The sequence below is a fragment of the Cryptomeria japonica genome, chromosome 5 (genome assembly GCF_030272615.1).
Source record: "Cryptomeria japonica chromosome 5, Sugi_1.0, whole genome shotgun sequence".
Taxonomy (NCBI): domain Eukaryota; kingdom Viridiplantae; phylum Streptophyta; class Pinopsida; order Cupressales; family Cupressaceae; genus Cryptomeria; species Cryptomeria japonica.
In genome coordinates, this window is record NC_081409.1 from 143,039,117 (window position 1) to 143,053,503 (window position 14,387).

Sequence of the window (14,387 nt, forward strand, 5' to 3'; positions counted from 1 at the left end):
GAATATGTATAAGGTATTGTTTCAAAGAATTTTCAAACACTACATGGAGAGGCCATTTTGTACCTTATATTCCCATCTTTTTGGTAAATATATGGGGTAAAACCCCCTTAATGTCAATTTAATTGATTAGAAAAATATAGTATTTCATTGATTACACAATCCATATTAGAATTCAAGTTTTCTTTTAATATAAGTCAACTAAGAGAAATTATTAAGATTCCAAAAATTTACTAAATTCTTGTTTGGCATTATGCACTATAACCTTAGAGACTCCTTTAACTTCCAAAAGTTTAATAGCTCATGCTTAAGGTGGAGGCCTCAACTAAATTACTAGTATCATAACCAAAGTCTATAGTTAACATTAAAAGGAGCTCACCCGATTCATTCTTGAATATGTATCTTCCTTCAATTTCTCTCCAACTACCTCTAACTACCCCATCAAAATTAAGCCTGATTTTTCTAGTGGTAAAAGGTTTTCAAATGGGAAAATTTTATTAGCAATCAATGGATCACAAGTCTTTAAGGTGTGTTAGTTCACACTATCTCATTCTTAAACCAACACTTTTTCTTCTTAAAAAATACTCTAATATGACTTGCATCAAACTTCCCAAATTTCCTTAATAGAAATGATATTTTTTTCTCAAATCCTATATATTTGAAGTGAACGATCTTGGAACAGCCTCCAATTTATTTCTAACTAGATATCTCATGCAATAATTGAAGATAAGAAAGTCAACATTTTTTTAAATCTTTCAATATTGATCTTCAAAGTCCAACCATTCAAAACTATGACCAAATTAGTAGGGTATACCCATGCTAGACACAATTACTTGACAACACAAGACCAAATTGGGAAGAAAAGGAACAATGAATGATTTATGCAACTATTAGATTCATTCACAAACCCACGAAGGAGGTAGCCAAAAGGATTATGTGAACCCATATAATTTAATCAATCATAAGTTAAATATTTTTCTTCAATAACCAACCATAAGAAAGCATAAGCCTTAGGGATCCCAAAGCTTGAGCGAATCCTCCAAGATGGAAAAGAAATGGACTCAATCTCTTTAACTCTAGAAAGGAACAAAAAGGTTGTTTTGACATCTATATTGCCTAGACTGCTCTCTCATTCTAAAACAAACAACCATTTCTATCTAGTATTTAGATTATCCACTTACTTAGAAGTGTACCAAAAGGTTGGCTTCATCTTGAAAAGGAAGGTAAGAAGATGGAAAATATTTCCATTTTCTAGAAATATTTTCTATTATTATATAATCACTAACACACCTTCCTTGTAAATTACTAACAAAAATAATCTCTTAAAATCATCCTTCTCAATCAAAAGTATGTCCATAAACTGGGTTTCTTTCCATAAGTCGACCTCATTCCATCTACCGACTTTCGATTTGTGATTGGGAATAATAAGTCTTCTATGCCACTTTATAAAAATTCCAATAACTAAACCCCATGGAAGACTTGTAATTCACCAAAATAACTAAGGATATTAAAGCTAAAGCTAATCCCACAATAATCCAATAGTACTTGGGTGGCGTTTGTGTGCTCAAATATGAAATTTATATCAAGAATCTAATATTTTAATATTTTCCATGTTTTCATAATCTACATTTTTAAGGCCTTTAGAATGAAATTGGTCTTGAGGAGTTTCATTTGTTTTTAAGAAGGTTGTCACATACAACCTTTCAAGCAACTCAAACTAGTTCTCTTCAAGATCTTTCTAAGGTATCTAAGATAGGCTAAGGGATATGACCCCACTAGTTGGGGCACCAAAATTAAATAATTTTTCTTGTAATTTTTAATTTTTATAATTAGTTTTTTTCCCATCCAACTATCCATTTTAACTTCCAAGGAGGGTATGGATGTTGTAACCTTTCAAATTCTTTGAAAATGTATGAATGGGTTCAATTCAAAGCTAATATAGATAGCTCATGGCATACATCTCTTCTATTGAGTTTACCAAAATTGTATGAATCCTTCATATTTGAAATAAAAATGTGTTTGTATATTATTTATTGTGTGTTTTACAATACCACCGATTTCTCTTTAGGTATTATCCTCAAAATTCTTAGAATGATTTGGATTGATGGTATCAAATCTTATTCGCTCATGTATGTCACATCACACACAATCAAGATATCAAAGGTTTATATTGGAGACAAGAGATGCATCAAATTACCTTCCTTCGAGATGCACACAACCATAGATGGATGAAGAATGGGGCCAATCATTAAATCCTTCAAGCTGGTTGAATATGCTTTAAGAATAAATTAAGGAGATGTTTAACCGATTCTAGTGATTTCTCCAATAAAATTAAGATAATTTGCAACTGAATACAACATAAATATTACTTTGCAATGGTCAACCCCTTTAAAGGGTTAAGTGAATTTCAATATTCCAACTTTTGAAGAAAAAATTGATGCAAATTTCGTTGATGATTAATTGTCAAAATTGAAAAAAATATTTTTGTATGAATCGGTAATGATGTCCCTACCAAGATATTTTAAACACACTTGCTAATTTTTCAATGATTTTCTTGGATTGGGATAGCTGGTTGGGCAAATTTTAGACCTTTAGAAGTGCTATAAATATAACCAACTCTATAGTATTTAGAATTTTATTTCAATACTAGTCAAAACGTTGTTACAGTCATCTTCCATTGCTTCTACGAGTACTTTTGAATAAAATAAAATCGACTTTACTCCTATATTTAAATAAGACTACTATTGTATTATATATTAGACCTCTAGCACTGAGTCGGGGTCATTATTGCTTCCAAAAAGTGTCTAGCACCTTAATACAACTACTACAAATAATAAAAGGATATTGATAATGGAAGTGCTACACCCTTGGGATAATTGAATGATAGGGTAAATATGGTATGGCTAGGAGCTAAGATTGTTAAGGGTACTTGGAAGTTATTAATTAAATATTTTTTTAAAGTGCTATAATTACTTCAACAAACTAGTGCTTTATAACAAGGGTGTTGCAAATCAAAATGTGCTTTAAACATTTTCAAAATATTTCTTGTAGAATATATGTTTTCTCTATCCATTCAATTGAAAGAATAAAATATGTTAACTCTTCCATCCTCTTTTAAACAACATCAAATATTATAGCAAGAATTGCAGCATACTGTAGTAGTTATTGTAGTGTATTTTAGTAGCATACTGTAGTAGTTATTGTAGTGTATTTTAGTAGGTATTATAGGCAAGTATTCCTTGTACCTTTTCTTTATATTCTTTATATAGTTTTATTTTCCATAAACTCTAAGAAAGTCTTCAAGCTTTCAATTCGAACTAGATATAATATCTCAACACAAATCTTCATTAAAGACTAAATACATTTGGCATACATGAATCCTAAATGAATTCATTGAGGATTTGTTTGATGGGTTTTCATCCATAAAACCAATGTTTGCCTTAGGTTTACATCCTAAGTTGAATAGCTAAATGACTACTTAAGCCCCCAATAGGATTTCCAAGAAAAGAATGATAAAATAACTTCTCTTAACCTCCTTTTATAACCCCTCCAAATATTTCTAAAGTCAAATTTTAGAACCATTTAATAACTTTCTAGAAAAAAACACAATTTCCCTCATTATGATAAAGTGACTTATTTTAATTTATTTTTGAACCATATGAGCCATTTATAAATAATAGTTATATTTTTCACAGTCGCAAAAAATATTGAAATCATCCAAATATGAATTCTAACCATCCCCAAATAACCTTAAATTGTTAAGACATCAAATTTAATGAAAATTAATGCTTTCCAAAAATAGAAAAAATCTCCAAGAAGTATGTAGAGCTCTCATAGTACCAAAAATACATCCTAAAAGTACTATTGGACTCATCCTGATTACCTACTTTCTTGCTGCCATTGTCAAAATTCTTTTTGATAAAATTCGCCTTATCTGAAAAAGATGGAATGGACTGTAAAGGGGACTATATAGAATCACTTCTCATGTGTTGATAAAACAATAATTCCCCTTCTCAAATATGAGTATCATGTAAACCAAACATGGGAGGCTAAATCATTATCCAAGGTAAACCCTGATAGTCAATAAATTGATTTAGTTATGAATGAGGACCCCACATGTGGAGACTTTGTGGAATACATCAAGGAAGAGTACATTTTTGAAAACACATGTAAAGAAAAATATGTGCAATGGTAGTTTCTTCAACAAAAATGGACCAATGTATTCAAGACTACACCAATAAAATCTTGGCATCTAAGCTATAGAGAAACATCAATTTTTGAAGTGTTGTAGTGGGATTCATCAATATATTTAGAGTAATATGGATATATAAATATTGAGACCTTGAGGACTACCTTCAAATATGTAACAAATATTGAATTAAAATTCAAACAAAGAGAAAAATGATTTTTTAAAAACAACAAATGTAGTAGCAAATTTGTAGGAAAGTAGGTAACTGATAAAATCTACTCACAACCACAAACATCAAATAAGGGTACCAAAAATACTTAGAAATACATAAGAATTTGGTGTGAAGTTTATATGAGTCCTTATCACAACACCAAGGATTATTGAGCTAGCAAGACCCTAATGGTAGGGACACATGAAGTGGAGACTGAACCTAACGTGTTGCATATAGACCATTTAGTAAAAAAAGATGGTGATTACATAGTTGATTCTAATCCTTATGCAACAGTTACCACCACCAAAATCTTGTCTTGTGAAGATAAGGAAGATCTATTTTATTCATAGATGTGGGTAAATGGAAATGACTTATATTTTGTTGTTGATAGGGTAAGTCAAAATAATTTTATCTCTATTGGGATTATAAAGAGACTAAACCTACAAATAACACTCCATAAACAACCACATTCTATGTGATGGGCAATCCAATATTTAGGTAAATAGATAGCATTTTATACCTTTACCATCAAACCATTTAAAGATTCAAAGTAATAAATGATGTGGAACCTTTGGATGTGTGTGACATATTATTGGGGAAGCCATACATGTACAATCATCATAGAATCTTCAAGTCTAGACTATGTAGTGCCATTGTCAATCTCGGTGAGAAAACTATTAGATACTTGATGTATGTCTTGCAAAATATATTTTGTTGATTAGTCTAAAGTAGTGTAAAAATTTGAATACTCAAACTAGAATATTTGTAATGCTAATGATTCAACTTGAGGAGATAAGGTCAATTATATCTAACAATCATGATAAAGTGGCTACTAATACTAACCAATGAAGTATATGGATCAAGTAGTATCAATATATCAAGATGTATTTAACTCACTAGTAGGAGTACCACTGCACTATCAAGTCAAGCATTTAATATACTTAATTCTTGGAACACCACGACCAAATGAGCCACTATATAGAAGTTTAGTCTTGAAGAATGATTAAATCAAGAAACGTATCTCAAAATTAATTCAAAAGGGACACATTCACCCAAGTGCCTCACCATGTGGAAGCCCGATTGTTCTTACCAAGAAGAAGGATGGAATGTGGCAACTCTACATTGATTATCAATCTTTGAACAAGATCACTGTAAATAAAAGGTATCAAATTCCTTGTATTGATGATCTCTTGGAATATCTTAGAGGAGCTAAGTTTTTTACCAAATTTGAAATTAATTCTAGGTAGCACAAAGTTCCAATCGTCTATTAGAAGCAAGGAAGACTACTTTTAGTATCCAAATAAGTCTCGTTTGAGTGGATAGTCATTCCTTTTGGTTTTACTAATACCACTACCACCTTCAAAATAATGATGAATTATGTACTTATGTCATTCATTAAATCCTTTTTAGTTTTTTATTTAGATGGAACACTATCTTTAGAAAGTCATGGAATAACCATTTGCAACATGTTCAACAAGTCCTCTTAATAGGCTACAACAACATAAACACCAAGCTAACATAGAAAAGTGTTCTTTTTATATGGAGAGTATTTAATACTTAGGATATGACATGGATAGCAAGGGTATATTATTATTGATTGTGAAAAGATAGAAGCCATCAAAGATTGGCCATCTCCCAAAAACATTGCAGGACTTTGTAGGTTCACCATTTTTCTCCTTTTTATGATAGGTTGTGTTTGTAAATTATTCTTGTCCCTACAAGAGGCACAAATACCTAAATAGAGCCAATATTGGGACCCATTTTCACATGCTTTGAATTTAAAAACATCCTCTAAGTCATGCGATCTATTTGTGCCTTGTCCTAGTTCATCCCATCAATAATAACTAAAGCTAAGAACTCCTTCATTTCCACTTTTAGGGAAAATTTACTATATTTTAAGCTTCATGGATCAACCACTCTCCATTGATATGGAAAGCTTGGCAATTGGTCTCACAAAAGTTGTCTTGGTCTAATCAACCATTCAACCATGGGCTTAGTTTTGCATCATCCTCAATCTAGTGGAATCATTTGATTCAAGAAAGTAAATTGTCATTGGTGAAGATTCCTCGTCTGAAAGCTAAACATCTTTGCAAGAATGAAATCCAAGTGTTTAGAGACCTATGTGATTCTACTAGTTTCACATGGAAATCATGGCAACATCTTAAGTTGTGCTTTGGCTTAAACCACAAAGACAAGACAACAGTGTTGGAAATTCAAAAATTGGTGCCACCTAATCTCACTATCATCTATATGTCATTTAAGTTTTCTAAAATATTGGAGGTGGGATAATGGTTAGAGCATTAGATTGTTTCCTTTGAAGGCTCTCTGTAAACAATTGGTACCTTGCTTGGACTATTCAAACTGACTTAACTCTGTTTGGAAGAGTTAGTAGATCCAAGTGGAATAAAATCAACTTGTTAATTTGGAAGTCCAAAGTTGACTCGCAATCCCAATTCACTGCTTGGAAGATTTTGCATGCTAAATTCCTAGTGGGAACTCAACTAAAATTCCTATGTCTTCCTCCTTTGTGTCCTTTTTGCGGCCAGCTGGAAACACTTAAACATTTCTTTTGGTTTTGTCTACATGTTAAGACTTTATGGACCACTCTTATGGAGATCATACCCACATTTTTTCCACTTTCCTTGGTCATGGAGATCTGGTCTTCTTGGACTCTATGCTGTGCATAATTTGATTTCCATCTCATGTAGGATTATCTTAATTAAACTCATATGGAAAATTTGATGTCAGGTTGCATTGTCTCACTCCATTTCTCCCCTTAAGATTGACATTTTAACTATTTTCTCTAATTTGCACATCCATGTGTTAAGCATAACTTCTTTTCTGAATGTCAGGAGTATTACCAATGATGATCTTGACTAGCAAGCTAAAAGGCTTCTTTCTCAACTTCAAGCCAAAATTATGCCTATTTCCCCTCAATTTATTCTGGAATTTACATAGGGAGTTTTTTCAGTTACAAGCATCACTTAACACCAGTTTATGGAATGAGGAATGATAAGATAGACTGGATCATTGTGCAATTTTCAACAACTTCAATATTCAGTCTATAATAACAACAAAACTTCATGACTCACTATTGCTACATTAACACTCAAAGTTTAGTTTTGTGGAAGATCAACTTTTAGCATATGATGAGAATGCCTTTACTTATGACCATGACTCCATGTTCTTATTGTTGTAGTTTCACATCCATTTGTATGATTGATTTCTTCTTGTAGTGGAAGTGTTTTGTGTCACTATACATCCTTGTTATAGTGATTGTTTTGTTGTTGTTTTCTTTCCAGCAATATTGTTGGTTGTTGTTGATCAATTTTTGTAATTTCACTTGTAATTTGATTTTTTTTATTTGCTTATTCCAATAATAAAAAATGTTCACTTCTAATCTCCATTTTGGCATTAAATTTAAAAAATCCTCTCAAATGTCGTGCGCACTCATTTGTTCTTCCTAGGATCCCATTAAAAGTTGTATTTTTTTACCTTGGAGTTGTACAAACGAATATATCCCTCCAAAGTGCTAATGATCATCCTATGAGAATGGATCCACATGTAATTTTCAAATGGAGGATTTAGAGGGTCAATATATATGCCACGAATTATATAGTTGAAAGCCCAACTCCTACAAGTCTATGTGTACGTAGGTGCTATACTATCCATATTTTTATTGAGAAATATATTTTTCTCCTAAGGGATCACAATAAAATTGACTCAGTGTAAATTTTTATGGATTTATGATACTTACTTATATTTAATGACTTGAGTAAATATAGATCTTGTGAACATTGATGGTTTACTTAATTGCACAAACTGGAAATGTTATAAATAGAATGTTGCAATATGTGTAAAGGTTAGTTAATTTGTGTTTCCAAGTGTCTATATGTCACATTATTGTCTAGAATCTCAATTCCTACACATTCAATTTGTTAGAATACTTGATAAAGTAGAAACTTATTTAAAGTTTACTAAAAATTGTCACCAAATTAGTGAAAAAAATGTTCAAAAGATCTAAAGGTTAACATTGAGAATAGAAACATTATTATCCAAAAATGACATCAACACTACAACATTAAAAGTAAATAAAATATTAAAGAAATAATAGAAAATTCCTTCAAATGCATAACCTTGAAAATTATCTTCTAAATAATTGAAAAGATATATTAGAAAGCTATTTTTCAATTGAAAAATCTCCATTTGTTCATTCAACATAATCTTTTTAAAATTTTACTCCACTGAAGCATTTTAAAAGTTATCGATTGGAGGGCACTTCAGGGTACAAATTTCACCACCCTAATCAAGACTTCTTTTCACACATTTCTAAATTCCAACTTAATTCACATTGACCTTGAGTAGTAGGTAGTTGGGAAAACCATTTCTTTTATACAAATCTGACTTCTAAATTTTCTTTATTATTTTTTTGAACTGTGTAGGTGAGGATTTTGGTGCAGCCAAGCTTCACTTCGTAAGCCTTCATCGGGATGGTAATTTGTGTTTCCAAGTGTCTGTGTGTCACAGTGTTGTCTAGACTCTCAAACCCTACACATTCAATTTGTTAGAAGAATAATACATTTAATAAATAATAAAAGTGTTTTTTAATGTCAAATGTGTCTATAATTAAATATCTTTGAATGATCTAAACTAGTTGTGGATTTTTCATTTTCACACTCATTGGCTCAAATGCTTAACTAGAACATTTAAAAATCATCAAAAAGCTTGTATGATGGTCATTCCTTTATTTGTGATTTTTTCTAGTATTATTATGGGCAATTAAGTATTCTTAGTTGTCTTTCATGATACCTTTGATGTTTGTGTATACATAAATCTAGTTTTAGGTGTGCCTCATTATCCTTTGCATTTAGGATTATGTTACCCATTAGGATATCGTAGTGTCCTAACTTGTACTCGCTTACAATTTTGTACTCATTTGGACCTCACTTTAGTGCTTTGACTTCCTAGGCCTAATTGAAGTGTTGATTTTGCTCACATAACCTATCAAACATGCTTTTTCATTATCTCCATAGTCTCCCCCTAAACCTGGAGCCTTGATTTATAGGACCATGGTGCCAATGCCATGGTTTTCTGAAAAAGGGCCCAATATGGAACCTCATGGTGGTCACATAATTTGGGTGGGGACCTAGATCCCGTGTTGGCTTGTGTGGAAAATTCAATTTGTTTTTCAACAAGAAAGTATAAAAGGAGGTCTACCCATCTCATTTTAAACCTAATCAATTCAAGAAGGCAAAAATGAGATCCAAAATTCAAGTGAGTAAGCAATCAAGCTTTCATCAAGCATTGTAGCATAAGTGAAGTCAAATTTAAGACATTGAAGATGACATCCATTATCTATGTTTTATGAAGACAATATACATGAAACCCTAATTCCTTTGTGAAGGTCAAACACCAATTCAAATGTTAATTTATATCATTAGCATTTCAATCATTTCTAGCCTTTCCCTCAAAAGGAAATTATTTTATTGCAGCCTTTCATTTACATTTATTAATTCAATTTCATGATTAATTCCAAAATCGAGGTTTTACCTAAGGCGTCTATTCCAAACTATTTCCCCCTTCTCTGTGTGTGAAAGAATAGGTACAAAACTATATTCAGGAGGATCAACAGAGTTCATAGAGATGAACATGTTCAACTTTTGATGATAGAAAATTCAGAGGACCATAGCAAATTGATACTACCTAGTCCCAAAAATTCAAGCCAAACTTTTGAGAGCAGATTCTAGATAGCATGTTTTGCCTAGATCCAAGTCAATGGCTCCCTATGACATCTGTAGCTACTGTTTCTATCAGAATACTTCAGTTGTCACATGTTTTGCCCTAATTATCAAACAATTAAATCAATTTCAATCTTGGAAGGAGAAATGCCCTACCAAAAGAGCTTGGAATCTGATTAGAATCTTAGTATTTCAAGGCTAGATCTATTAGATTCCCTCTCCCTTCCAAATGTAGTGGTTAATTACGCCATTTAGTGGTTTTATTACCTTAATTTAATCCGAACCCTAATCTTCATCATTACATTTTGGTGAACTCAACTTCTTGCACCTTAGTTTCTAATTTGTGATCTTAGATCTGATTTGCATGCATTTTCAAATTTAAACTTGTGATCCATTATCTTGGATTCCAAATCCTCTACCGAGGTTACTCCTAACAGGGTATTGCTTCTAATAGGGCATTATAGTCAATCCCTTAACCAAGTGGTCCCTAACAGGATCTATTCTTAACAAGACTTATTGTAAAGATTTAATAGGCTTGGCTCTGAACAAGGTGAACTTCAGAAGATTTCATAATACTTGTGGGTATTCATCCCCACCGTGGTTTTTCCCATTTGGGTTTCCACGTTAAAAATATTGTGCCAAGTGGTAAATGCTTTTGTGGTTATGTTTACTATGGTTGAATTGCTTAACTGCTAAATCCACTTTGATATGTTACATGTTAATCAACAACAATCTGAAACATGTTTTAACCACTGTCAGTAAAGTATTTGAATGATTCAGTTAAAAGGTTTTGTTAGTTTCAAAGTTGTCTTATTGTTATTCTATTATGACAGTCAACTGGTTTAACTTGTCAGTATTATTGTGTTTGAACTTCAGTGTTTAAACTAGTCAGTTTAGACTTTTCTTTGAGAGGTTTTCATTGTTTGGTGAAAAGTTTATATTAGTTTTCTATCTACTGATTCAGCCCCCCCCCTCTCAGTAGTTGATCGGATCCTGATTCTTTCATCATACCATCATTATTGTACAATTTTATGATGCTAATACTAAGAAATGTGTAGATGACAAAGGCCGAGTAGTGATAGATTTATCGACAGACATGCTGGGTTTGGTATTTGGCATTCCTTCTAGTGATGAAGTGTTGTTGATCATTGAGGAGGAGGCTGCAAGAGTTTGGGATAAGGATGTAGCCACTTGTAAGAAGCATACAAATGAGCATTGGCTATAAGAAGAGAGAAATACAGGTTTGAAGCCAAGTGATATATTAAGAGCTGATTTTAAGGAGCCACAAAGAGATTTGATTATCATATTGAGTAACATCTTCAACAAACTAGATTGTTGACACTTTCACCATGGATGTTCCAGTTCGTGACCACTATTTTGATTGGGAAATAATATTATGACTAGGCTCAAATATTATCAAACAACATACATAACTAGTTGATTAATGTGCACAAATCGAAGAAATTCTTCTTTACTTCTTATGTTATCTGGGTAGCTGCTCGAGCAGGTAAGTTCTTGGGGTTACAAACAAAAGGTAAACTCAGGGATGAAGAAGGGCCAAACAGAGTATGGGAATACTATACACAAATCCCTTTGTCTCAGGCAAAAGCACATTTTAAGAGGATAAATCCTCTTCCCTGTTATCATAAAACTCACAGGTGATGAGGGCTATAGGATAAGCTCAAAGACAATGATAGTAATAAAGGAATGGGGATGTTGATTCCCTTAGAATCAATGATCTACATACATTCAAGTTAGTGGCTTTACAAGGAATCCAATACTGCTCTCCAGGTATTGTAATGACAGGGTGATACTTTTGGAATATGTGAGGTAGATGGTTGAGTTACAATCATTGTTATCCTCAAAGCACAAATGTGGTGTTTATTTTTCTATAACAATCAATTACTTTTCTTGTTCAAAAATACAAGTAGCTAAGACAACAGAGCAAGAATTGCAAGATTTACATTTGAAAGAATTTAATTATGCTTGAGAATATTATGATCCATATGTTATATTGAAGGCAATGATGCCTAAAGCATATGATGGACATAAACCTGAGTTGGAAGACATTTGGGAAAACCTTCAGGATAGTTTTGAAGTTAGAGAGAGGAGTTATTATTGGCTTATGATACCACAAGTAAGATAATTTAAAATAGAGAAAAATCACCCTAAGGAATCAAGAGATGATGGTGAATTGTTAGATCCAATGTACAAAGAACAACAAATGAATAAGAAGCCCCTTTCCCCAGTAAGATGGTCAGGACAAAAAGAGGTAGATGTAGATATAGTAAGCCAAAAGGTAATAAAGAGATCTAGGCAATAGCAGAGCCTAAGGATTAGGCCTAGTGCTTCAAAGGGGAAATTGAAGGGATAAGCTACAAACAATCCTCAGTCCAAGATACACAAGGAGTACACTCAAAGAACAAGGTCTGGTTCTAGAAGGAACACATGTACAAAGTGTGATGAAGTCTCAGTACCTTCACCAACCCAAGAAGAACTTATGGAACAAGTAAATAAAAAAATGCAAAGGGATGAGTTTTTAAAGAAAGCAATAGATTTAGGAATAAGGGAAGGATTGGGGGCCATACCGCAAGCAGAAATACATCCTATTTGGGTTGCCATTGAATAGGTACAGGGAGAAGGTGCCATAGAGATAGATGAGCAAGGAAAGAATGATGAAGCAACAACAACATCATCTCAACCTCCTCTTGACACACCAACAACGTAAACTCAACCTCCTCCTACTATAATGACATAAGAATCTGTTACTACACCAACAACTACAACAACTTCTATAACAACGTCAGTCTCCACACCCACTACTACAACTGTTACAACAACATTAAGGCCAACACCACCCCCATTGGTACAAAAGGTGACAACTACAATCACTCCTACTACTGAAAATGTGATTATCCATAATATCAAATATAATTCTAATCAAGAATATCAATGGCCTACCATAAATTTAACACATAATAAGGTTGAGAAAAAGAAAAGAAAGGAACCTGTTCGACGTGACAAGCAACCACAGATGTCCAAGAAAGCACAAGTTGATCCTATGGAGGTGGATGAGAAGAATCCACAAGGAGATGAGCCAACTGACAAAGAAATAGAACATGATGAACTGGATGAAGAACACGATGAAATATTTGTCTTAACTCTCGAGGATCAAGAGAATTTTCTTAAGGGAATAGCAGGTGAGGGAGAATTGAAGAGAACATAAGAATTCAAGAAGCTTTTTGGAGATAAAGTGAATGAAAAGTTGGAAGAACTTCAGCAACAACAACTTGATGTTGATAATACTCTTTAGACAAACTTAGCTCAATAGATTCCTCCAACTCAAGAAATCCAAATTACTTAGCAGGAACAACAATGAGTTGAAGAAGGGGATAAGGGTAATAATCAAGAGGAAGAAAAGGATGAATAAGAGGAGCAATTACGAGTGGTGCATAAGGTGACTAAAGAGATCCTAGTGCAGGAAGGTGACAAGGATGAAGACACACCATAGTGGTTAAGTTTCACATTTGAGAAGAAGAAAGTGGTGCTTCCAAACCTCACCTTAAAGCAAGCAATCACTGAAGAACCAAGGAAAAAAAATAAAGCAAAGACAATACATCATTTATCAAGAATAGGTTCCGGAGAAGTCATTGCTAATATTGTAGCTCCAATATAAGCTGAGGGGGAAAGCTCTCTGAAATACCACGTTTCACAAGTTAGACTGGGTAAGAATACCAAATGGGGAGAGTTAGACATTTGGAATTTGCCACCAATGCAGTAAGGAGAAGAATTGAAAAAGAACATAGCTCTCAGTCTGATGTTAAAGCACAATTGGAGCAGTACAAGTAGTTAGTTGTAGAGATGGGGAAACCATTGGACTCTCATGTGGATGATACTCTACCTTCAATTCATCGCTTCCTAAGGGTGAAATGAGAACACTCATTGAAATAAGAAAGGTGGTCGCAACAACAAAGACATGGGCACAGGATAATGCCTCTAAGATCAGGATTTTTTTGCAAAATACAATGGTAATATACAAGGAATCCTTACAAATAGAAAGAGCTTTAGTTTCATATCTTCAATAGTGGGAATGAAAACTCAACATTTTTGCTAAACAATATGAGATAATGAGTAAGATATTGGAACTTGGAGAGGATCTCATAATGAAGGAAGACCTATTAGGAGGGGATAACATTGGGAACTTGCAGTCTTATATATACATTTTGTAATTAAAGGTAAAAATACTTCAATA